Below are 27,440 nucleotides of genomic sequence, written 5' to 3'. Positions count from 1 at the left end.
CGGCACCGTCCGGGGACAGGCTGCCAGCTTCGACGGCGCAGTCCGTCAGCGCCTTCGCACTTCCGTGGCCATCCCGTCACTCATCGGTAGCTTCGCGGGCAGACAGCTATGGCCATCTCCAGGCGGCCCCGCACGGACAAGTCCACGGGGCACAGCAGTGGGGTTTTTGGGTCCCCTGGGCCCAATACGAAGCTCAAGGGCTACCTTGCCCCCAGCGGACCCCAGCCTCCGAACGCAGAGTGCCGGAGGCCACTGTCAGCAGGCCACCCCCATCACCGGGTGAGGCCCAGTTACCGCCTGATCCCGCGGAGCATCCACGGTCCGAGTCAGCTGCCCACCCCATCGAGGACCCACCGGCGGAGGTGGTGGTCCAAGGTCTGTCCTCGTCATCTTCACCAGACGAGGCGGTGGCGGGGGCTTCTACGGCAGACCCTCCGCCTATTGACTTGCGGGCCCACCAGGACCTTCTTCGCCGGGTGGCGAAGGCTATCAACCTACCAGTAGCGGAGGTCACTGAGGACGAGGACCCGGTGACAAATGTAATTGGAGCGGAAGCTCCAGTGCGGGTGGCCTTGCCATTCATCCGCACTATCCAGAAAAACGCCACTACCATCTGGCAGTCACCGGCGTCCGTCCCTCCCACCGCCCGCGGTGTCGAAAGAAAGTACTCCGTCCCCACACGGGATATGAGTACTTATATACCCATCCTGCACCAGACTCGCTAGTGGTCCAGTCGGTCAACGACAGGGAAAGGCATGGTCAACCAGCCCCTGCGCCGAAGTCCAAGGAAGCGAGGCGCATGGATCTGTTGGGCCGAAAGGTCTATTCGGCAGCGGGTCTCCAGCTCCGAATCGCCAACCAGATGGCCCTCCTTGCCAGATATACCTTTGACATCTTGGTGTCCCTGGCGAAATTCACAGAGCTGATCCCGACAGCCTCGCGCCACGAGTTCACGGCCCTCCTAGAAGAGGGCAAGAAGTCCTCCAGGTCCTCCATCCAGGCCGCTCTGGACTCCGCGGACTCAGGTGCTAGAACCCTGGCCTCAGGAGTAACCATGAGGCGCATCTCCTGGTTGCAGTCCTCCACATTGCCACCGGAGGTGCAGTACACCTTGCAGGACCTACCCTTCGACACTCAGGGTCTGTTTTCTGAAAAGACAGATTCCAGAATTCAGACCCTGAAGGATGGTCGCATAGCCATTCGCACTCTGGGTATGCACACACCGGCTACCCAGCGAAGGTCCTTTCGGCAGCAACCCTACCGGCCATTTAACCAACCTAGGTCGCAACCCTACAATAGCAGGCGTCCTGGACTGAGTCGCCGTAGACCGTCGGGCAACAGGCGCAACCAGGGCCAGGCGCCTTCCAAGGCCCCTCAAGGACCCAAACAGGCCTTTTGATGGGACGCCCGAGGACGGCCCATCAGCCTCTGTACCGGATCCTTCCCGTTTATTTTACAACCGCCTTTCCCACTTTCTGCCGGCGTGGTCCCAGATAACATCGGACAGCTGGGTGCTTCGTACAATCCAGTCTGGTTACCGCCTTCAAGTTGTTTCGCCCCCTCCTTCCCACCCGCCTTCCCTGTCTTCAGGGACCCCTCTCACGAGCAATTCCTCCTACAAGAGGTCAAGACTCTGTTGAGCTTGGGTGCCATAGAGGAGGTGCCGCACGACATGCAGGGCAGGGGATTCTATTCCCGATATTTTCTCATCCCCAAGGCGAAAGGAGGTCTTCGACCCATATTGGACCTCCGAGAGCTCAACGCGTATGTGCTCAAGCTCAAGTTTCGCATGGTCACCCTGGGGACCATCATTCCCTCCCTGGATCCGGGAGACTGGTTTGCCGCCCTCGATATGAAGGACGCGTACTTCCATATCGCGATTTACCCTCCCCATCGACACTACCTCCGTTTTGTGGTCAACGGTGCACACTACCAGTTTGCGGTGCTACCCTTCGGCCTGTCCACCGCACCGAGGGTCTTCACCAAATGCATGGCAGTGGTTGCTGCAGCCCTCCGCCGTCGTCGCATCCATGTATACCCATATCTCGACGACTGGCTGGTTCGCGGGACATCCCGACAGCTGGTAAAGGAACAGATGTCAGAGATACTATCCCTGTTTCGGTCCCTCGGCCTTCTTATCAATGCCGAGAAGTCCACTCTAGCTCCATCACAGCGGGTGGAGTTCATCAGAGCGGTCCTCGACTCCACTTTGGCCAGGGCCTGCCTCCCACGCTCTCGGCACCAGACAATGGTCTCTATCATCCGAGACCTGCACACCTTTCCCACGACGACAGTTCAGTCCTGCCTGCGCCTCCTGGGCCACATGACCTCCTGTACGTTCGTCACGGCGTACGCGAGGCTCCGCCTTCGTCCCTTTCAATCTTGGCTGGCGTCGGTATACCGCCCGCACTGCGACTTAATAGACATGGTAATCACCGTCACAAAGCCGACACTTGCGTCGCTCAGCTGGTGGCTGAACCCAGACGTCGTGTGTGCAGGAGTCCCATTCCGTCCTCCTCGCCCATCCATCACCTTGACCACGGATGCCTCGGCGTTGGGATGGGGGGCTCACCTGGGCGACCTTCACACCCAGGGTCTCTGGTCCCCCCAAGAGCTCGCTCTCCACATCAACGTCCGGGAGCTGCGAGCGATCCGCCTAGCGTGTCACACATTCCGCGCCCGTCTGCAAGGCTGCTGCGTGGCAGTCTTCACGGACAACACGACGGCAATGTTCTACGTGAACAAGCAGGGCGGAGCCCGCTCCTCCCTCCTCTGCACGGAAGCGATGCTCCTGTGGGACTTCTGCGTGACCCACTCCATTCACCTGGAAGCTTCATTTCTTCCAGGAGTGCAGAACACGCTGGCCGACCATCTCAGCAGGTCGTTCCTCTCACACGAGTGGTCTCTTCGCCCGGATGTGGTGCACACAATTTTCCGGAGGTGGGGGTTTCCCCAGATAGACCTGTTTGCCTCCAAGGAGAACAGGAAGTGCCATCTGTTTTGCTCGTACCAGGATCGCTCCCCAGGCTCCCTGTCGGACGCATTCCTCTGCTCCTGGACGGATCACCTCCTCTACGCCTTCCCTCCGTTCCCGCTCGTACACCGAGTGCTACTGAAGCTTCGGAGGGACAGGGCCCAGGTCATACTCGTCGCTCCGGCCTGGCCGAGGCAGCACTGGTACACCCTGCTGCTCGAGCTCTCCGTTCGGGATCCCATGCCCCTCCCGTTATGGCCGGACCTCATCACACAGGACTTCGGCAGGCTCTGTCACCCGAACCTACAGTCACTCCATCTTACAGCTTGGTACCTGCGTGGCTGACCCACGCGGAGAGGGACTGTTCGGAGGCAGTGCAGCAAGTCCTGCTAGAGAGCAGAAAGCCTTCCACTCGCTCCACCTACCTTGCAAAATGGAAGCGTTTCGCGCTCTGGTGTGATCAACGAGGCCTCAATCCCTTCGTAGTCCCTGTCCCTACCATCCTGGACTACCTCTGGTACCTTAAGGAGCAAGGTCTTGCGGTCTCCTCCTTGAAGGTGCACCTGGCAGCCGTGTCCGCCTTTCGGCCATCCATAGGAGGTCGTTCCATCTTCGCTAACCAGATGGTTTCCCGCTTCCTTAAAGGCCTGGACCGTTTGTACCCGCCGGTGCGGCGTCCTACTCCGACCTGGGATTTAAACCTCGTTCTGGCCAAGCTGATGGGACCGCCCTTCGAGCCTCTGGCCACGTGCTCTCTGCTCTACCTCTCCTGGAAGACAGCCTTCCTCGTCGCAATTACATCAGCACGACAAGTCTCTGAGCTCCGTGCTCTAACGGTTAGTCCACCATACACCGTCTTTCACGGAGACAAGGTGCAGCTTCGACCACACCCGGCCTTCCTCCCTAAGGTGGTGTCGGCCTTTCACCTTAATCAGGAGATCTTCCTCCCGGTCTTCTTCCCGAAGCCGCACGCCTCACCTCATGAGCAACAGCTTCACACCCTGGACGTCCGCAGGGCCCTCGCTTTTTATATCAAGCGGACGAAACCCTTCCGGCGTTCGACCCAGCTGTTTGTAGCGGTTGCCGATCGCATGAAAGGCAAGCCGGTCTCCTCGCAGCGGATTTCCTCCTGGGTAACGGCATGTATCCGGACATGCTACAAGCTTGCTCGCGTGCCTGCATGCCGCCTCACTGCTCACTCGACGAGAGCGCAGGCCTCGTCTGCCGCCTTCCTGGCCCATATTCCTATCCAGGACATCTGTAGAGCGGCCACCTGGTCTTCTATCCACACCTTCGCTTCCCACTATGCGTTGGTGCAGCAATCCAGAGATGATGCAGCCTTCGGCTCCGCAGTCTTACACTCTGCCACGTCTCACTCCGACCCCACCGCCTAGGTAAGGCTTGGGAATCACCTGACTGGAATGCATAGGAGCAATCACTCGAAGAAGAAAAGATGGTTACTCACTGTAGTAACTGTTGTTCTTCAAGATGTGTTGCTCCTATCCATTCCAGACCCGCCCTCCTTCCCCACTGTCGGAGTAGCCGGCAAGAAGGAACTGAGGAGCGGACGGGCCGGCTGGGGTATATATCCGGCGCCATAGCGGCGCCACTCCAGGGGGCGCCCAGCCGGCCCGCCGGAGTTGCTAGGGTAAAAATGTTCTGAAGAGCCGTGCACGCGCGGCACGCACACACCTGACTGGAATGGATAGGAGCAACACATCTCGAAGAACAACAGTTACTACGGTGAGTAACCGTCTTTTACTTTAAGGGAACTGTGTTGTTGGCTTCTGGGTAACCAGTAAGGTATTATAGAAGCTGTTTTGTGCTGGCTTGGTAAATCTAAGTATTAGAATAACCACTAGCTTTGGGGATTGTCTGCCTCCATTCTTTGCAGTTCATCCTAATTGAGTAACCTCACTGAGGCTCCCTGGGACTCTGGTCATACTTTATTACACTGTTCAGCCATTAGATGACACTATGTGTAAAATACCTTATTTAAATGAACCTCGGCTGTACCTGGCAAAGCATTAAAGAATCTTATGATGAACACATCCAGTATGTGTAATCAAGCTCTGTACCCACTCTGTATCTGGTATAGATGAACATAACATGGTATCAGGAGTAAACTAAGAAACAGAAGGAAAACAGCAAGAAGGGTTGTAGACAAAAGGAACAGCAACAAAGGTTACAAGATCTCATCAACATGCGACTCCTCAGTGCCCCAGACAACTTCAGCCTTGACTTCCCAATGGTCAAAATGGAAACAGTATTTTGCATGCTTTTGAATTGCAAACAAACTCCACAACGAAACTGGAAATATGTAGGCATCTTCTCTAATTTATGCTATGGGGAAACAGGCAGAGCATATCTTTAAATCCTTTCACTTTATTGAAGACAGTCACAAACAAGACTTTGAAATGGTTCTGGGATTATATTTGATACATACTTTATACCTCAGAGAAATATTGTTTATGAAAGAACATGTTTTCAACAGAGAATTCAAGAACCAGGGGAAAATGTTGAATGTTTTATAAGAGTTCTGCATACATTGACTGAAAACTGATTTTTGAGAAGGCAAAATATGAAAATATCAGAGACAGGCCGGTTATTGGGTTAACAGATAAAAATCCTTCACAGCAGCTATAACTGACAGAATTAGTCAAACAACAGAACAAAAGGTAGGAGCAAACTGAAACCCCTGAAGCAAGGAGAGATAAATCCCAGGCTAATAGGGACAAATTCCAGCCTACATGCACAAGTTGTAGGAAAAAGTCATATCCCAAGAGATGGTGCATGTCCATCCAGAGGCACGTGGTATAATGCATGCATGAAATGTGGACATTTTGCAGTTGTTTGGCTCACCAAAGCAGTCCGGGAGTTGACTCATATTACTGACCATCAAGAGCCATTGTTTCTGAGATCTATCACTTGTGATGGTTTAGAGCCTGCCTGGAGAGTAAAATTGAATATTAATTGCAATATTGTTGATTTTAAAATTGACTCAGGAGCTAACATTGTGGGGAGTTACGTCGAGTCTGCCTGGTAGGTGGCAGCAGAGTCACACACGGAAAACCCCAAAACCACAACCTTGCAGGTGTTCACTGACAGAGACAGCCAAATGCTCAATAACAACCCCTTATGTGGCAACAGCGGTCATGAGCGAGGGTAAACATAAACAGGGACAGGGAACTTGGCAGGGAAATTAAAGGGCAATTATTGGGCCGAGGCCGAGAACAGAAATGTCCACCTGGGCAGGGGGAGGGCTGATGATTACAATAAAGGGGAAACGCAAAAGGATCTTAGTGCTCACTCCTCAGGATGCGGGGGAGGTGAACAGGTGGTACAGCTATGCTTCTGCAGGGTGTAGTTGAGCTTCTGCTACAATAAACCAAGCCGTAACCGAAGACTCCAGTCTCCGTGTGTTCCTGTGTGTGTCCGTTGGTCGTGTCTGAAGACATAGGATATCCCAACAGACATCACAGTCATCTCAGAAGGGACTTTACAATCACTTTCAACCCCTCCCAGAGCTGAGGTCACTTGACACAGCTCTGATTATCCCTGGAGGTATTCTGAATTGCATGGGCCAGTTCACCACGGAAACAGCTTACACTCTGAATGCATAGCTTTTGTCTTTGTGATCAAAGGACCACAGACCAACAGCCTTCTCAGCCACTGTGTGGCAGTCATCATGGGCCTAGTGAGAAACTTGGAACATTTGGTGATATTGGACTTTTGTAAGGAGATTAAGTACAAATGCTGATCTATATAGTGTATACACACCTCCCAGAATTCCTATGCCCTTATTCCATAACATGGAAATTGAGTTGAAGAGAATAGAACAGATTGTCATAATTGAGAAAATCTGAGCCAACAGCATGGTGTGCCCCAAAGGTACAAATTACAAAGAAAAATGGGAAAATATTAATTTGTGTGTCTCTTAAGAGACTTAATGAAACAGTTGTGAGAGAAAAATATATCCTTCCAAAACTGGATGACTTCCTGCCCAAAGTGAAAGGAGTTACAGTATTCTCCAAGCTAGATCCCTCAAGCAGATTCTGCCAAATTCCTGTAGCCAAACAAAGTGCTAAACTGCCAACATTTATCATGCCCTTTGGGAGACTTTACTTTCAAAGATGATCTTTTGGGATTGTCAGTGCACCTGAAATTTTCCAAAGAAAGATGACAGAATTGTTAAAGAACACAAATGTGTTCTTTCATGGATGATATTCTGATATATGGATCTTCGTTGGAAGAACACAACAAAACCTTCAACAAAGTCCTAAGCCTAATCAGTCTGGACTGAAGCTAAACAAGGAAAAATGTGTTTTCTGCCTACCCCAAATTGAGTTTTTGGGACAGACAATAAAGAGGGAATCAGTCCTAGCCCTGGGAATGTAGAAGCAATTTGAGGATTGAATGCACCAACTAATGACCCAGAACTGAGACATATACTGGGAATGGTAAATTATCTTGGTTGATACCTACAAGACCTTTTTACAGTAACAAAACCACTGAATTAACTGTTTAACACATATTCATTATGGGGGCCAACTCAAGAAACTGCTTTCAAAAGCTAAAAGAAATGATCTCAACAGCTCCAGTTTTTAAGTCCTATGATGTGAACAAACTCATAACTGTCAGTGTGAATGCAAGCAGCTGTAGCCTAGGTGGTGAATTGTTGCAACAATATGGCTCTGAGTGGAGGCCAGTTGCATTTTGTTCTCTCATGCTTACAGAAGCAGAAAAGTAATATGCACAGATTGAAAAGGAGTGCCTGGCAAGTGTATTAGCATGTGAGAACTGTTACAGATATCTGTGTGGACTGGATTTGTTTACACTGATAGACCATACACCACTTTTATCCCTCATCGACAGAAAAGACCTGCATCCAGCACCACTCAGTGGCCAATATCTATTGATAAGGTTAATGTGATTAAACCCAATTGCTAAATATATGTTCTTCGGAAAAATTGGGTAGTAGCAGACATTCTGTCACAGAGCCCAGCATTGCATTCAACAACCTGTGTGGTCAAAGATGACATAACGGCACTGTGGATGCCGTGGACATGTTCAGACCAGTGTCCAAAAAGAGACTACTCCAACTACAAAAAGCAACCTCAAGAGACATGCAACCTCAGGAAGTTCTAAGTTACATTGGAACGTCTGGCCCAAGTATCTAAAGGTCACTAAGGAAGGGACAAGAGACTTTTTTGCAGTGCGTGGACAATTTAGTGAGCCAAATAGACTCATGATTAAAGGCAATTGCATCATAATTCCAGACAAAATTAAAGGAGAAATCATAAATCTCATCCATGAAGGACATCACAGATTAACTAAATACTGTGAATGAGCCAACCAGTCAGTGTGGTGGCCAGTAAAGACATAAAGAATAAAGTATCTGCATGTGGAAATTGCAGAACTAACAGACCTACATAACACAAAGAACCTTTAATAACAACACTTCTATCATACGGCTCTTGGAAGAGACTAGTTGCAGATTTATGTGAATTCAGAAGACATCATTACCTGGTTGTTGTGAAGTGTTTTTCCAGGTATATAGAAATAATGTACTTGAAAGACATAATGTTTCAGTATAATTGAGAAACTGAAGTGCACTTTTGCTCACTTCAGTATTTCAGAACAACTAGTGATGAGCAATGAACCACAGTTCACTGCAGCAGAATTTAAGTCATCCAAACAATAAGCCCACATTATCCACAAGCCGGCTGAGAGAGCTGTTTAGACAACCAAGAAAATTCTACAGCAGGAAGATCCAGTCCTTACTCTTCTGAGTTACAGATCAACACCAATAGCAGCTACTGGATATAGTCCAACACAACTCCTTATGGGAAGAATTCAGAACTACTGTTCCTACTTTGGAAAAGAGCGTATTTCCAAAGTGGCCATACACGAAGAGATAGCCAAATTGGACGAAACAGCTAAAAGAGCTCAAGAACACTTTTACAACAAACATTACTCAGAGAACTTCCAGGTTTAGAACCTGGTGACTCTGTTCATATCAAATTGGATGGAGAAAAAGGATGGACAACTCCAGCTCCTGTAAAAAAGAATTCAGCACCCAGATCATTTGTGATTGAGAATAACAGTGGAAAGTTCAACAGAAACCATCAACATCTACAGTTTCTTCCTCAGAACAATCAATGTATCAAACTCTTTAGAGATGTCAGATGCAGAACAAGAAGATGACAATTTGGGGATTCCAAACCAACCATAGCCAGTTGTTGCAACTAGGGTGACCAGATAGCAAGTGTGAAAAATCGGGACGGGGGTGGAGGGTAATGGGTGCTATAAGAAAAAGTCCCAAATATCGTGACTGTTCCTATAAAATCGGGACATCCGGTCACCCTAATTGCAACTAATGGACAGCCAGATAACCAAGTTGTTGTGCATTCGAGTCATGTAATTAGAAAACCAGTACAATTCAGAGACACATAACAGACTGATCTGTACTTAGCTTCAAAGATAGTATGATAGTGTAAATATTGTTAATGGTAGGAATGTAGAACTTTAAGGGGGAGATGTAATAAGCTGTATCATATTGTTCAGCCACTATATATCACTGTGTGTAAAATAACTTATTTAAATGAACCTCAGCCATGCCTGGCAGAGCATTAAAGGATCTTATGATGACCACATCTGGTGCTCTATAGCCAGTCCATACCAGGTACAGAAGAACATGACAAACCTCACCTGAGTAAAGGGGTAGGTTTGTTGCACTTTGTGACTTTCCAAAGCTAAGTTACAGTTTTTAAGCTTTGCACAATAATGTGTGCTGATCATTGAAACCCAAGACAGCACATTAGTAAATCAAGTTTTCTGCCTGATACTGGAACAAACTAAGGGGCCAATTGAAGGAGAAGTCAGTTCTGTTTCCTTACCTGATAGTTGAGTGGCAGTTGTGCTGGACAAAGTGAGTCATCTGGTGATAGTGAAGGTCTGAAACATTCCTGTCACAACATTCAAGGAATGTGGTAAGAGAAGAAAGACCACATGTTCCTATTTCCCTGGCTAGGACTGGAGACTTCCTGTAGCTTCCTTTCCTGTTACCCTTAGAATACACTCCCGTGCTTGAGTTGAGAATAATGTGTAAGTCATATATTGTGCTTTCTATGTTTAGATTTCAAAACACTTTACAGAGGAGGGTAAGTATCATTATCCCCATTTAGAAAGTGAGTTATAGAAAGATGCAGTGATTTGCCCAAGCTCACAGGCCAGGTCATAAATGTCTAATTCTTTTTTAATCCTACTAATGTCTTGGACTCAGTGATATCGTGTGGCAGAGAGTTCCACAGGTTAACTATGCACTCTATTAAGTATTTGTTTTCAGTTCTAAACTTCAGGCTTATACAGGGCCGCTGGGGTTTGGGGTTAATAGTTAAGGCAGGTTAACCAGTAAGACTAATGCTTACTGGTTAACAGGTTAACATTTTACATTCCTAGTGCTCAGCCTCAGCCGTGGGCAGCACGGGGCTCGGGCACTCATCCCCAGCTCTAGGCGGCAGGTTGGGAGGCAGCCAGGGCCGTCCCTAACTATTTTAGTGCCCTACACAGCCCCCCCCCAGGCCTCTGCAGTGGGGAGTGGGGGGGGCTGGCCCCAGACCTCCCCAGGGGGGCTGTGTGGGGCCCTGCCCCAGGCCTCCGCGGGATGGGGGGCTGGAAGTGGAGTGACCCAGCCCCAGCCTGCTCTGCTCCCCTGGCTCCCAGGCTTGGGGAGAGGGAGGAACTGCCCCCCGAGCACTCACTGGCAGTGCAGCTGGGAGCTAGAGGAGCGGAGCAGGCTGGGGCTGGGTTGCTCTACTTACCAGTGAGTGCAGGCCCTCAGGAGAGTGGGGGCAGGGGAAAGGTGGGGCAGGGCGGGGAAGAGCCGGGGGCCCTGGGGAAGAGCCAGAGCAGGAACTGGAGCAGCATGCAGCTGCAAAGGCACCAGGAAATTTGGTGCCATACACAGCTGCGTACTTTGCGTATGGGTAAGGACCGCCCTGGAGGCAGCTGTGGCGAGCACTGCGCATGGGAGGGAGGGAGGGAGTTGGTGTGTCGTTTGGGCGAGCCGTGGCCCTCTCATTTTTACTTTAGGAAATATGGTCAACCTAATAGTGTCACTTGATGGAAACCCCTCTGGCTGACTGAGATTGAGTCTAGCCTTGACAGCTTCTGAAAGGAGTCCAGCCTTTCTTAGCTGGAAGGATGGTGGCTGTGAGGGCGAGAGGTTAAAAGTACAAAAGCAGGACAAAAATGGAAGGCTCCTTAGGCTATGACCCTCCAAACAAATCTGTAAGTGAAACTGCCATGGTATCCATGCGTGTTTGCTGTGTTGTTGTAGCCATGTTGGTAGGTGAAGAAGAGCTCTATGTAGTTTAAGAGCTTCTCTTTCACCAACAGAAGTTGGTCCCATAAAAGATATTAGCTCACCCACTTTGTCTCTGTGATAGTTATATCTCTGTATAAAACAGCTTCATTGAGACATGGAGTGATCAAGTAAATAAAAAACAGTTTGTTTGTCAGACTCCTGTCTGTGTGTGTCCCCTTTGCAATTAGATGGGGTCTGCAGAATTGCTAGGAGATGGTAGCTTGCATCAGAAAGGAGCATGCATAATTCAGCATAATCAGCTTCTGTGTTAGCATGATGCCTTGCTTGAAAAAAGGGCACAGTACAGTGTTTCTTATGAGCAAAACATCAGCACCCTGCAGTGCGACATTAGTTTAATCCTCAGAGGAATCATGTTTTTCCATCCTGCTAGGCAAGTGCATGAAGTTTGCTAAGACAAGCTCCAGGAGCTTGGTCATTGGATACAACTAATTAAAGTTTGATTTACCAAAACTGCTACTTTAAAACTGTTAGGTTCTCAGTCTCATGTCTTCCTATGCTCTGATTTTGCTTTCTGTACTTTACATACTCTGTCTGTTTCACTAGACGCTAGGGCCTGATTCCTCTTTTTCAGTGGTGTAAATCCAGAGTAATTTCACTGATGTCAGTGCTTTCACAGGTGTGAGAAGAAAATCAGGCCCTGCTGTTTAATATCATTCCAGTACAATCCCATTGAAGTCAATGTGATTTCATGGTATTATAGAACAGAGAGCTAGTCTTTTCTCACTTATTACTTTGTGGAAACCCACATCTATTTAGACTCAAGGTGCAAAGTCCAAAGCATGTCTGGACCCAGCATGTTGGGTATGCTCAACATAGTAATAAATGGCTTCAAATTGCCAAATATTCCATCCTAAGGATACAGTACAGCACTTTATAACACTGATCTTTTATATAAGCTTAAAATACAACTGACCATTAATCGGAAATATTGAACATTGCCACTTTGGGTTGACAGTGGTGATTCTGTACTAGAAGGAAAATTAATGACACCATTCAAACTTCTTTATATAGTCACCCATGTCAAAGTCTTAACTCATGACTGCCTAGAGGAGTTGACATTATCTAACTAACAATGTCTTGCATATTAAAGTCCTCAGAGCAGAGGTCAGATGCAGCCTTTGGCCAAGTAAGAGGAGGATGGTGACATCTGTTGACAAGCAGTGCTAGAAACTATGGCATCAGCAAGATGGTGACCCCAAAGGGCTTACTATAGAGTATAGACCTTCATCATGAGAGATCACTGACTCCACAGAGACAGAGGTATTGACATTATGGTTTATTATACCACTAAAACATTTTGTAAAAAATTTCTATCAGTATATATGTTTTTATTCCTAGGTAAGGGTAGATAGAATTTAATTTAATCACACATTTATTGTTTATAGGATTGATTAATCTAGTCCATGCCTACTCTGGTCTAGGATTTAAACAGATCCTGTGTGATTATTGTGTAGAACAAGATGATTCCCTAGTCTGGAAGCTGGAGAACTACTGTCTCTGCATTCCCAACAGCTTTAGTAAAGATCCCCTGTATTTAGTGCACTCAAATCCTGTCTCTTCTTCATCCTGAAGGAAAGTACAGGGGGCTGATGGACCAGCAAGTAGCATAGAGGCAGTGTTCCTCGGCAGAAGTCTTAGCCTTTTTAAGGATACTCTGAGATTTGTAGGGAAATTCCACAGATATTGGGGCCTCTCAGTTAAAACAGCCATATTCTCTGTCTGTCTAAGCTAAATTCAAAGCTTTCTTGCCCTCTGTGGAGCATCAATATCTACAGTGCCCACATCTCAGCAATCTCAGGCAGGCCACTGGTGAGTAAGGCTAAGATTATGTCACGGATAAGGTGACCAGATGTCCCATTTTTAAAGGGACAGTCCCGTTTTTGAGACTTTTTCTATATAGGCGCCTATTACCCCTCACCCCCTGTCCTGTTTTTTCACAGTTGCTATTTGGTAACCCTAGTCATGGAGGTCACGGAATCCATGACTTCAAGAGATCTCCATTACATTTTCCACTTCAACCACGAGCAACAGGGCTGGAGCTGTCAACCGGCAGGGACCCCACAGCTCTCAGCTGCTGTGGGCAATGGAGGCTCTTGCAGCTCCCAGCCACTGGCCCCAGAGCACTGAGCTGCAGTGGGGGGCCCCACAGCTCCCAGCCATCACAGGTGGCAGAGTGGACCCCGGAGCTTGCAGCCACCGCAGGCGGTGGGAGGGACCCTGGGACTTTGTGAGTGGCAGGACCCTGATCTGTGTGCTGCCGCAGGCACTTGGGGGACCCCGGAGCCACAGCAGCAGTGAGTGCTGGACCCCCCACCCTCCCCATTTTGTCACAGTTATTTTTAGTAAAAGTCAGGGACAGGTCACGGGCTTCAGTGAATTTTTGTTGCTTGCCTGCAACCTGTCTGACTCTTACTAAAAATAACTGACATAATCTTAACCTTACTGATGAGCAATAGTGCCAATGGAAACATAAAATAGAAGGGTCTTCCACCTTGCTCTCTCAAGTGCTGACCCTCTGGTTTAACCTTCCTACCCAAGTTTCTGGCTCCTGATCCTCCTGGCTTCCTCCCTGAGTCTTGTCCCCAGTCTGGGGAATCGTTATTCCAAGTCTACCTCTGGGCCTTCTGCCTGGGGTTTGGCCCTCTGTGGAGCCTGCCACAGGAGCCAAACCCTCACCTTGCCATCGCCCTCTCCTCTCAGGGCCATTCACAGGAAATAGCACTCCTCCCCAACTGAGCTCTTCCAGCCCTTTATGGAAATCACCTGATTCCTTCCCAGCTGGGTCTAATAATTGACCCAAGACATCTGATCTCCAGCCCATCAGGGTCAGCTGTGGGGTGGTAGTTGATCCATCAAAGGCAAGGGTGAGCCCAACTCTCCTTAAAGGCTAGCCAGCAACCCACACTTGACATTGCCAACCAAATAAATGTGGGCTGTGTTGCTGTAGCTGTATTGGGCCCAGGATATTAGAGAGACAAGGTGGGTGATGTAATATCTTGTACTGGACTCTAATGGTGAAAGCCAAGAGATAAGTTTTCAAGCTTACACAGAGCTCTTCTTTAGGTCAGAGCTCAGTGTAGCTCAAAAGCTTGTACCTTTTGCCAACAGAAGTTGGTCCAATAAAAGATATTACTTCAGCTATCTTGTTTCTCTAATAAAATAAGTGTCATACAGTGAGAATGCTATTTATTTTGCAAAGTTTTGTCAAGAGTGCTGCATTAAATATTTTTTAATCCAAAACAAAACCCCATCTTAAATCAATGTACTTTTTTTTAAGTCTGTGTAAGGCCAATAAGAGTCTACATAAATTCCCCAGTCCTACTCTTCTTCAAGGCTTTGCTCGTTGGTAAGATTTTGTCACAGTTATTTTTAATAAAAGTCATTGACAGTTTGCAGGAAATAAACAAAAATTCACGAAAGCCCCAACCTGTTTGTGACTTTTACTAAAAATAATGCGAGAGGGTTGATGGGGGGGATCACTGAAGCCTGAGCCCCGCTGCGGGTAGGGGGATGAAAGCCTGAGGCATGGGTGTGAAGCTGAAGTGAAAATGTCACGGAGGTCTCTGAAAGTCAGAAAATCCGTGATCTCCATGACAAAATCTTATCCCAACTCTTTGGATATTGTAGCTGTTCACTGAGACTATGACTGCACTTTTCGTAAAATAAAGAGAAGAATATGGTACCAAGATCTGTAAGAGTGTAACATACAAATTCTAGTTACATTTTGCCAAACACTAAAAGGTGAAGGCAATTGTTCCTGCTAAAAAATGCTTTCATAGAAGGAGCCTTTGGGCAACATTTTCTCTGAAGCTTTTCATGCCCTGTTTTATTGCTTTTTACTTCATATGCAAAAACTAGAATACTCAGACCAGATCCTCATCACTACACTGATTTTACCTATTAACATTCTACATCAATATATCATAAATAAAGAATCAAGTTTACATTTTAGTTTTCACCCGTCTACTAAGCCATATCCTGATTGTGCTGATCTGTTTACTTATGATCATCAGGGCCCAGATTTCTGCCGTGGTTTTTAAGACCCTGCAAACAAGTACTCATGCAAGTAACTTAAGCATGTGAGTAGTCCCATTTAAGTTGTATGGGAATACACGTGTTTAAGTGTTTGAAGGATCAGAGCTTTAGTTTTAGGAATGTGGTTTCTAGACCAGTATGTGACACTTTGCTGACAGGTCCTTATTAGGACAAAAATCCTTCAGGAAATATTCTTGCAGCAATGTGACAAAAAAGTCTGAACTGTCAGTCTGAGTAAGGGATTAGATGCTCAGAGTAAAATAAATTTCAAAGTAAGAATATAGAATACTTGTAACAATCCTGCAATGTGTGAAGGAAGCTCTCAGCAGGCAGAATCTAGCTGCCAAGAGAATAAAAGACTAAAAATCTGTCAGGTTTGTGAATGCCAATAAAAACAAAGAGTAAAAAGGTTATACAGAGTTTAAAAATGAAGTAGAACTTAAGCACTTTAATATACAATGAGTTTTCCATACACCAGGTGAGGTCCTAGCAACATTAAGTAACTCGTGAAAGGCAAATATATGATGTAATCACCCCTTCTGCCAAGATCGAGCATGCTTCTTTTTGATGTTTGCTGATTCTCTTAGGGGAATCTAGTTAAATGACCAGCAATAATGAGATCTTGACTTTCCTGGGGTTCCTGTTGATAATGCTCTCTTCATGGAGGTAGCCAGCAGAGGCTCAGATGTCCGAATTCCCGCTAGGTGTGTATGTCCCTCATCACCTTGTACTAGATATACTACATATATGAAGTAAGACAACATGGCTATACAATAAGCTAAAAGGCCAAAACCATAACATTGCATTAGAAGAACTGCTAGGGGTTGTTATAAAACAATATCTACACAAACTTCAAGCACCCCTTGCATCAGAGAGACTATCAAGGAGAAGTCCTTTGGGTAGATCTACCCCAGCTCCTGGAAATCTAATGTCTGACGACCACTGCCTGAGGAAGCCAAGAACATTTTTCTCAATCTGACATGGGATGGTATGCTCCAGATCAGCAGACTGTTGCCAAACCAACCCCAAAGACAGTCCCATGGTGTGGTCTGAAGTAAGTTGGGAAGAAGACCAATTAGCTGAGATTGGGCCTGTGAGGACAGGGACCGATGAAGACTGTCTATCCCTATAAAAACAATGAGAAGTCCTTGTGGCACCTTAGAGACTAACAAATTTATTTGGGCATAAGCTTTCGTGGGCTAGATCCAACTTCATCAGATGCATGAAGTGAAAAATACAGGAGCAGGTATAAATACGTGAAAGGATGGGGGTTGCTTTACCAAGTGTGAGGTCTAACGAGATAAATCAATTAACAGCAAGATACCAAGGGAGGAAAAATAACTTCTGAAGTGGTGAGAGTGGCCCATTACAGACAGTTGACAAGAAGGTGTGAGTAAAAGTAGGGAGAAATTAGTAATGGGGAAATTAAATTTAGGTTTTGTAATGACCCAACCACTCCCAGTCTTTATTCAGGCCTAAACTGATGGTATCCAGTTTGCAAATTAATTCCATCTCTGCAGCTTCACGGTGAAGTCTCTTTTTGAAGTTTTTCTGTTGAAGAATTGCCACCTTGAGGTCTGTTATTGAGTGACCAGAGAGATTGAGGTGTTCTCTCACTGGTTTTTGAATGTTATGATTCCTGATGTCAGATTTGTGTCCATTTATTCTTTTGTGTAGAAACTATCTGGTTTGGCCAATGTACATGACAGAAGGACATTGCTAGCACATGATGGCATATATCACATTGGTAGATCTGCAGATGAACGAGCCCCAGATGGTGTGGCTGATGTGGTTGGGTCATATGTTGGTATCCCTTGAATAGACATGTGGACAGAGTTGGCACCGGGGTTTGTAGCAGAGTTTGGTTCCTGGGTTGGTGTTTTTGTTGTGTGGTGTGTAGTTGCTGGTAAGTATTTGTTTCAGGTTGGAGGGCTGTCTGTAGGCAAGGACTGACCTGTCTCCCAAGATCTGTGAGAGTGAGGGATCGTCCTTCAGGATAGGTTGTAGATCCTTGATGATGCGCTAGAGAGATTTTAGTTGGGGGCTGTAGGTGATGGCTAGTGGCGTTCTGTTACTTTCTTTATTGGGCCTGTCCTGTAGTAGGTGACTTCTCGGTACCTTTCTGGCTCTGTCAATCTGTTTCTTCACTTCAGCAGGTGGGTATTGCAGTTTTAAGAATGCTTGATAGAGATTCTGTAGGTGTTTGTGTCTGTCTGAGGGATCGGAGCAAATGCGGTTGTGTCTTAGAACTTGGCTGTAGACAATGGATCATGTGATGTGGTGTGGATGAAAGCTGGAGGCATGTACGTAAGTGTAGGGGTCAGTAGGTTTCCGGTATAGGGTGATGTTTATGTGATCATCACTTATTAGCACTGTAGTGTCTAGGAAGTGGACCTCTTGTGTGGACTGGTCCAGGCTGAGGTTGATGGTAGGGTGGAAATTGTTGAAATCTTGGTGGAATTCCTCAAGGGCTTCCTTCCCATGGGTCCAGATGATGAAGATGTCATCAGTGTAGCGCAAGTAGAGTAGGGGCGTAAGGAGATGAGAGCTGAGGAAGCATTGTTCTAAGTCAGCCATAAAAATGTTGGCATACTGAGGGGCCATGCGGGTACCCATAGCAGTCCCGCTGACTTGAAGGTATAAATTGTTCCCAAATATGAAATGGTTGTGGGTGAGGACAAAGTCACAAAGTTCAGCCACCAGGTTTGCCGTGATGGTATCAGGGATATTATTCCTGATGGCTTGTAGTCCATTTTTGTGTGGAATGTTGGTGTAGAGGGCTTGAAGATCACCAAAGGATTGTAGGTTTCAGAGTAGCAGCTGTGTTAGTCTTTGTCCGCAAAAAGAACAGGAGTATTTGTGGCACCTTTGAGACTAACAAATTTCCTCAGGAAGTCAGTGGTGTCCTGAAAATAGCTAGGAGTTCTGGTAGCATAGGGCCTGAGGAGGGAGTCTACATAGCCAGACAATCCTGCTGTCAGAGTGCCAATGCCTGAGATGATGGGGTGTCCAGGATTTCCAGGTTTATGGATCTTGGGTAGCAGATAGAATACCCCTGCTCAGAGTTCTAGGGGTGTGTCTGTGCGGATTTGCTCTTGTGCTTTTTCAGGAAGTTTCTTGAGCAGATGCAGATGCTCAAGAAACTGCTTGCTTTGCTTACTTTGGTGAGGGACCTTGTCAAAGGCTTTCTGAAAATCTAAGTACAACTATATCTACTGAATCACCCTTGTCCACATACTATAACTGACCCCCTCAAAGAATTCTAGTAGATTGGTGAAGCATGACTTCCCTTTACAAAAAACATGTTGATTCTTCCCCAACAAATCGTGTTCATCTATGTGTCTGACAATTATGTTCTTTACTATAGTTTCAACAATATGCCTAGTACTGAAGTTAGGCTTATTGGCATGTAATTGCTGGGATCGCCTCTGGAGTCTTTAAAAAAAAAAAAAGCTTGCACTATCCAGTAAAGGGATATAATAATATGACTTTGTTGTATACTGTAGCTTAGTGGTGACCAGCCTTTCTACCCAGGCAGCCAAATACTATTTAAAAAAAGTCAAGGGACAACAGTCAGTACTTGGGGTGGATTCTCTGCCCAGGTCCACTTTCTTTGCACCACTGAAGCAGGCAGCTTTTATAGAAATGAACAGCTGTTCTCAGCCAGGAGAGCATGTGAGCAGGTTTCAGGAGGTCCACCGAGCAGGCCCACATTAGACTCAAGTCAAAGCCTGAGCAATTTAGATTCATTGGGCCTCCTGTGGTGTGGGGTTCTGGGCAATTGCCCTGCTTGCTACCCCCTAATGCAATGCTGGCCCTGGCTTTGATATGCAGAAAAACAGTTGTTGTGGCACAGGTGGGCCATGGACTTTTTATAGCATGTTGGGGGGGGGGGAAGGGGCAGAAAGAAAAAGGTTGAGAACCCCTAAAGTAGAAGCCACAAGTCCTCAGCTGTGAGGAAGTCTCCAGTGTGTAGAGCCACTATATCCAACTCCTTATACCTCCCTCCAAACAGCATTCACCACATGGGATATGTCAGGGTGGGGAGCACAAGTGGCTGTAGTGCACTGTACTTAAGCTATCCCCATTTATTGTATGGTGTCTTAGGAACTGTTGCCAGTTGATGCAAGTTAGAGCGATCCCCCGCCCCACCCCGGCTGCTGCAGTCTAGAGAATCAATGAGCTATAATTGGTGGTTGGTCTTAGTTTCTTCTCTTTTTCTACACCTCCTGGGTGGCTACATGAGGGTAGGGAGCAATCCTTTGTTAGGCGTCCCCTTTGCCTCAGGGAGATAGCTAGGGCAGGCCCTACCAAATTCGTGGCCATGAAAAATGCATCACAGACCGTGAGATCTGGTCTTTTGTGGGCTTTTACCCTATACTATACAGATTTCATGGGGGAAACCAGCATTTCTCAAACTGGGAATTCTGATCCAAAAGGGAATTGCATGGGGGTCACAAGGTTATTTGGGGGGGGGGGTCACAGTATTGTCACCCTTACTTCTGCGCTGCTTTCAGAGCTGGGCGGCCGGAGAGTGGCAGCTGTTGGCCAGGTACCTAGCTCTGAAGGCAGCGCCCTGCCAGCAGCAGCGTAAAAGTAGGGGTGTTAATACCATATCATGCCGTCCTTCTGTGCTGCTGCTGGTGGCGGCTCTGCCTTCAGAGCTGGGCTCCCAGCCAGCTGCCGAGGCACCACCAGTAGCAGTGCAGAAGTAAGGGTAGCAGTACCACAACCCCCCCTACAATAACCTGGCGATCCTGCCTTCCACAACTCCTTTTTGGGTCAGGACCCCTACAATTACAACACTGTGAAATTTCAGATTTAAATAGCTAAAATCATGAAATTTGCTATTTTTAAAATCCTGTGACCATGAAATTGACCAAAATGAGCCGTGAATTTGGTAGGGCCCTAGAGATAGCCAAAGCTTAGATCTACAAATGTACTTAGATTCCCAACTCCATATTTAGGCACCTAAGTTCTGGTTGTTGGGTTTTTTTGTTTTGTTTTGTGGGGTTTTTTTGTGCCACTGTGATCCACAAAACCCACACCTGGCTGCCACCTAACCCTGTAGGCATCTAAACCAACTCAGCGCCTATGTTTTTGCAGTAAAAGCTCCTACGTGCTTATGTTTCTGCCTCTGGCCACGTGTGCTGCTGCCTCATTCTAGGCATCCAGACACCCATCTCCTGCCTAAGCTCCAGAAGGATCAACAAACTGAGGGAAAACGGGCAGTTCCTCTGCCTAACTCAGGTGCAGGGCCCAATGTGATAGGCATGCTCAGAGGCCATCTAACTTCACACAAAACAGCTATTCTTTTCTGGAAAGGATAGTATTCTGTAGCAAAAACCTGGAAGCACCTTTGCTGCAGCTGAAATGACTTGATGAAAAAAGTTTCATTCAGCACCTTCCATTCTGTCTGGACTCCATTTCTGGCTTTCACATCAAAATAACTAATTTCTCTCAAATTTGTTTGCATTTCTGCTTGGTAAGTCATGCCAGTTCCTATTGTTTTTAACTGATCTCTATTACTTTTAAAGGACACTATCAGGCTGAAATCTAGTCAGTTTAAAAAAATGAATTAAAAGTATTTTCAGGTACGGCACAGTTCACTCAACCCCCCTGCTAATTGTTGTATGTTAGAATCACATTTTCTTAAAATATTTTTCTCTCCTTACTTGCTCTGTGTGAAAGATCTACACAAACAAAAGTAGGAACTGATTGACAATACATAGGTAAGTGAAACTGACAACCCAAAAAGTTGTCAAAAGCACAAAGTAAAACTGAAACGAGATTTTTCTTTTTGCTCTAATTGTGTTTAATTATAGAAATCTTAGATGTTAGACAACAGTTGATAAGATGTTTTCAGACAGAAGTGTGATTAAAACAACCTCACTTTATTTTTGTTGTTGTTGTTGTCAAGCATTCATTGTTAAATTGCTAAATTAACCTCAAGTGAATTAAGTGAAAAAATGCAACCTTGCTTCACTTCATTAAATATCTCCAGTATGATTCTTCTAATCACTGTTTTGAGTGTATGTTGCTGCAGCACACTCCTTGAAAAATCACAATAGCAGGTGATGCTAATACATGGCAGCATGTACCCACATATATGAGACTATAATCAAGCCTATACATTTATTAATCTTCTTGGTAGTCCATCGATCCGATGATGACAAATCTGAGCAAATCATCTATTGTTGGTCTCATGATGTGCCCTCTGATGGCTATACAAGCCAATTCTAGAGGTGCACATTTTGCTGCAGATGGTGCATGGGAAGTTCGCAGTCAGTGGGTTGTGCACTGCTGGTGCTCTGTGACGTCGTTCGCATGCCTCTTGTAGACGCTGGCAGCGGTCTTCCTCAAAGGCGATGCAGGTACTTCTGACTGTTGAATGCCACTGTGTTCTGTCGCTGGCGGCGTCCTCAAGGTCCCTGGGTTTGATACTGCTATACTGCAGATTGGCTTTGATGATGTCCTTGTAACGTTTTCGTGGACGACCTATATTCCGGATGCCCTGGGAGAGCTCACCATAGAGAAGCTGGTGGGGGATTCTGTTGGCATCCATGTGGCTGACATGACCAGTCCAACGTAGCTGTGACTTCATGATCATCATTCCGATGCTTGTCATCTGGGCACTCTCGAGGACCTCAAGATTGGGCACTTTGTCTTGCCAGCGGATCTTCATGATGTTGCGGAGGCAACGCATGTGGAATGCTTCGAGCTGCTTGATGTGACGCCTATAGAGTGTCCATGTTTCACACCCGTACAAAAGAGATGAAAGAACAGCAGCTCTGTACACAAGCAGTTTTGTTGACATCCGGATGTTGTGGTGGTTTAAAACTTTGACACGCAGATAGCCAAGTGCCTGGCTTGCTTTGGATATTCGTGCGTTGATCTCATTATCTAGTGATCCATCACTGGATATGACACTACCCAGGTATTTAAAGTTCTCCACTACTTTAAGCTGAGTGCCATCAATGGAGATACTCGGGACAGAAGCATTTGATCCAGGTACAGGTTGATGGAGAACTTCTGTCTTTCCGAGGCTGATAGTTAGTCCGAAGAGTTGCGAGGCCTCGGCAAACTTGTTGACAATGTGCTGAAGATCATTTTCAGTGTGAGCCATGAGGGCACAGTCGTTGGCAAAGAGTGCCTCAAGAAGGAGTTTCTGCACTGTCTTAGTCTTTGCATTCAGGCGACGGAGGTCAAAAAGTGAACCATCGTGCCGGTATTTCAAATATATACCTCGGTCCAGATCTTTCGTTGCATGGTTAAGGACGCATGCAAAGAACAGGTTAAATAAGACAGGAGTGAGAACACATCCTTGTTTCACGCCATTGATGATGTTGAAGGGGGCAGATGTGGCTCCATCGGACAATACTTCGCCTGTCATGCTGTCATGAAAAAGGCGTATAATCTGGACAAATTTTCTTGGGCAGCCAAGTCGTGTTAGAATATTCCAAAGGGCTTCCCTGTTGACGGTATCAAACGCCTTTGTCAGATCTATGAAGACAGCATACAGCTGCATGTTCTGTTCAATGCACTTCTCTTGTATTTGTCTGACAGCAAACACCATGTCGACTGTGCTCCGGCCAGGTCGAAAACCACATTGATTTTCAGGTAGATTTGCCTCGGAAATACTGGCTATTAGGCGGTTCAAGATGATGCGGGCGATGATTTTCCCTCCAACGGAGAGGAGGGATATGCCTCTATAATTTCCACATTCTGCTTTGCTGCCTTTGTTCTTGAAAAGAGAGACAATAGTAGCGTTGCGGAGGTCCTGGGTTATGTTTTCATCCTCCCAGATGCTGATGATCATGCTGTGGAATGCTGCTAGTGCTGCTGGACCTGCTGCTTTGTATATCTCTGCTGGTATCCCAGTGCCAACAGACTTGAAATTCAACCATTGAAAGGCTTCTGCTTGAGTCTCAGCTAATCTTGCTGGCTTGAAGTTCAGGTGGTGTTGAGAGAACTTCAACTTTCAAATTCTATAAATCATCTATTTGAGTTACGTGTAAGCAAAAGCATTTTAATGTATTTAATGTGGGAAGAGTGTCTCATATTTCATAAGTCAAAAGTGGAGGAGCAGATTTTGATCAAATTTTAAAAAGTTCTCTCTAAGCTAAGAACAAGTAGGAAAAAATTTCAGGCCAGAATATGAATTTTTTAGAATGTCACTCAGGGACAGTAATTAAAGTCCTGGCATAATTTTAAATACATAAGGAGCTACCAGAGCAGTTGCTATGAGAAGAATAAACATGAATTATAAATTATAGAAGTTAGCACTGTATATATGTTGTGCAGTTGATTTTAGAATCAGAGGCGAAAAATAAAAAAAATATTTAACATGACCCTTAAATAGGCAACCAATAAAATCTATTGTACGAGTAATAATTAAATAGCTGCAGAATTTATTTTTGCCACCAAGAGGCACTGCTGTATAACTTCATTGTGACATCACCATTCAGTTTAGTGAGATAGAATAGCAACAAAGCAGATGCATATAGCTTTTGTGCTGGTAAATGTATGGGTTATCATCTTTAGTGGCTCTGATTGATTTAGAGCCAAACTATTTTAAAACAAAGAAAATATCAGTTTCAAATGAAACCTCAAAATATATTGTATAAAGTGGTGCTGCATTGTCTTTGTGAGATGTTCTAAATATCCATCAGAGCAGTTATAGGTTACATAATAGATTAGTATTCTAAGAAAATATTTTAAGAATATGTGACAGGGTTGCCACCCCAGATCACAAACCCTCATGGCTTTTCAGGCACACCACCATCAGTCCCTCTTGCTTCTCAAAAGTAACTTGTTCACAGCCAAAAGTACTTAAAGTAATATTCCCCTTCCAAGGGTCCAATTTATTAAATCTGTATAAATAGAGTTCTTCGAGTGGTGGCAGAGATGTATTCCACTAGGGTGTATGACTACCCAGCACACCTAAGCCAGAGAACTTTGCTTAGCAGTACTCGCAGTCTCAGAGCCTTTGGCCCTTGTAGCCCCTCTCATAGCTATATAAGGGCAGCACTGCACCAACCCTTACCCTTCCTGCACTTCCTTCCCACCACTTGTGGCTTGAGTGGGAGCGTTCAGTGTGGTCTTAACCTCATATTCATTATCACTGCATTTCTGAGGTTTGTTTGGTTTAGTGTAGTGTAGTTATTAGAGTTTAGCCTGGAGTAATGACTTTTCTGGATTTCAAACGCTGTCCATTCGGGTTGCTATATCTACTATTAACCCCCATACTCAATGTTGTTTATCCCTTCAGGAAGGGAACATTAAGGTTAGGTGCTCTATTTGCAAGTCTTTTAATAACAGAATGCAGGTGGCATGGGACTTGCATCTGAAGCAGCACTCTGTGGAGCAGGCCATGGGGCCCACTTCACCACCACCAGGGACTGTTGTTGGTCCCCACACCCCCACAAGGAGTGCCTGAGTAATGCGGACTGCTGCTCCACATCTGGACTCCAATTTATCACCCAAGAGAAAGAGGGATTGTTCCCCTTCTTCTGGTCCCTTGGGGAAAAGAACCCATAAGACAGACCAGGGCTGCTCCAGAGTCTGAACTGATTCCTCCTCCCCATCTAGGGGGTGTTTGAACTGGCACCACGATTCTTTTGGTACACAGGATAAAGCCAGGCTGTCAACCATTGTGACGTTGCTCTATGAAAATATGCTTTATGCAAAGGGTCACATTGTATATAATTGGAGATATACCTATCTCCTAGAACTGGAAGGGACCCCCTGCCTTCACTAGCAGGACCAAGTACTGGTTTTGCCCCAGATCCCTAAGTGGCCCCCTCAAGGATTGAACTTACAACTCTGGGTTTAGCAGACCAATGCTCAAACCACTGAGCTATCCCTCCCTTGTAAGGTATCATCACAAAGCTTATAATCTACTGAGTATGTTCATCCTATTTGTATGCATGTATCATTCTTGTATCTGAAGGTAGAAATATGAAGTATAACTCTGAGGTCCTATTGTAACTATGCAAAGTGTGGGCCATTAATAGTGGCTTAGAATCTTGATAGCCCTCTTTGACTAGGACAATTGGTTGTGAATGGGTTTATTTACCTGCAAGCAGTGATGAGCTGCCAAAATCTTAACAACGGGTTCCCTATAAAAAGTTCTGATTTAACAACGGGTTCCCTATAAAAAGTTCTGATTTAAGGGATGTGCGACAGCATGTATTTTTTGTACCAATAGGGTTACCATACGTCCATATTTTCCCAGGAGGTGATTAAGAACCGAAAAGCCTGACATGTCCAGGAAAATACAGATGTATTTTAACCCTACCTAAAGTTCTTTTTTAAAAAGATGGGGCTGAACTAGAAATGAGCTCCGTTTCACATGTGTGGGTGGTGATCAGGGACAGTCTCAATTTTTGGGTCTTTTTCTTATATAGGCTCCTATTACCCCTCACCCCCGTCCCGATTTTTCACACTTGCTGTCTGGTCACTCTAGGGTGTGCACATGTGTGGGTCCCAGCTGCTCCCTGCCCCCCCCCCATTAAAGCACATGTGCAGGGTTACTGCCCTGGGAACTGCAGGGCACCAGTGGATGTGGGGCTGGCTGCAGAAAGGGGCGTGGGGCAGGGCTAGCTGGAGGCAGGGAGTGACACGGGCTGGCTGTGGGCAGGTGATGCAGACGGGCGGGCTGCGGGTGGCTGTGGGCAGGGGGTGGCTGCGGGCGGCTGTGGGCAGGGGGCGGCTGTGGGCAGGGGGTGGCTGCAGGCAGGGGGTGGCTGTGGCAGGGGCTGCAGGCAGAGGCTGGCTGCGGGCAGAGGGTGGCTGGGGGCAGGGGCTGGCTGGGGGCAGGGGCTGGCTGGGGGCAGGGGGTGGGGCAGGGGGTGGCTGCAGGCAGGGGGGTGGCTGCAGGCAGGGGCTGGCAGGGGGTGGCTGCAGGCAAGGGGCTGGCTGCGGGCAGGGGGCTGGCTGCGGGCAGGGGGCTGGCTGTGGGTGGCTGGGGGCAGGGGCTGGCTGCGGGCAGGGGGCGGCTGTGGGCAGGGGCTGGCTGCGGGTGGCTGTGGGCAGGGGGTGGGGCAGGGGGCGGCTGTGGGCTGGGGCTGGCTGGGGGCAGGGGGTGGCTGGGGCTGGCTGGGGGCAGGGGCTGGCTGGGGGCAGCTGGGGGCAGGGGCTGGCTGGGGGCAGCTGGGGGCAGGGGCTGGCTGGGGGCAGGGAAGGTGGGGGAGGGGCGCAGATACTCACACGGGGGGGGAGGGGGCTGGGAGCAGCAGGACGCAGCCGGGGACTCATCAGGCAGCAGCAGCCGGAGCCCCAGGGCCAGAGGTCCAAAGAGCAGGAGCAGCAACAGGGCCAGGAGGCAGCTCACATGGCTCTCGCAGCACAGCGCAACGCCCCCCGGTGGCCGGGAGGAGGAATTACAGGCTTCCCAGGCAGAGCCCATCAAAGCTTCCCTCGCAGGGAAGCTAGTTAACAAGCGGTTCTAAAACCGCTTCTAAATTTAACAACGGGTTCGCGCGAACCCGTGCGAACCGGCTCCAGCTCACCCCTGCCTGCAAGCCTTCCTATGTACAGGTGGGCTAGCCTGTGGGTAATGAAGAATGAGGTCTCACAGGGACATGTGACCATGTCACCTGATGCTGAAATCCATCTTAAATCTGGTACTATTCCATTTAGAAGAAGGGGTGGGGACCCAGAGAGACAAAAGATTCCTGCCTTGTGCCAAAGCTATAAAAGGGGGTGGAGCAGAACAAAGGGAGCCAGTCATGAGAAAACCCCTAGTTAACACATAAGATGTCTGCTGGAACTAACAAGGACTGTACCAGGGAAAGGATTGGGCTCAGACTAAGAAGAAGTCTAGTCTGTGAAAGAAGCTTATTGGAACATCTCTGAAGGTGAGATTTACCTGTATTCAGTTTCTTAATGTATTAGGCTTAGACTTGCGTGTTATTGCTTTATTTTGCTTGGTAACTTACTTTGTTCTGTCTGTGATTACTTGAAGCCACTTAAATCCTACTTTTTATACTTAATAAAATCACTTTTGTTTATTAGTAAACCCAGAGTGATTAATACCTG

At 47.0% G+C, this 27,440-nt stretch overlaps 1 long non-coding RNA gene across 1 annotated transcript in view; it reads left to right on the top strand.

The window, feature by feature from the left end:
- The window catches only part of LOC123365649, a 62,310-nt gene that overhangs the window by 6,641 nt on the left and 28,229 nt on the right, over nt 1–27,440 (top strand). Inside the window, exon 2 of the long non-coding RNA XR_006577678.1 lies at nt 12,454–12,623. This is a non-coding gene — a long non-coding RNA (uncharacterized LOC123365649). The remainder of the gene's footprint in view (nt 1–12,453; nt 12,624–27,440) is intronic.

This window comes from Mauremys mutica, chromosome 3 (genome assembly GCF_020497125.1).
Source record: "Mauremys mutica isolate MM-2020 ecotype Southern chromosome 3, ASM2049712v1, whole genome shotgun sequence".
In the NCBI taxonomy this organism is placed as follows: Eukaryota; Metazoa; Chordata; order Testudines; family Geoemydidae; genus Mauremys; species Mauremys mutica.
This window is presented reverse-complemented; position numbering and strand designations above follow the sequence as displayed.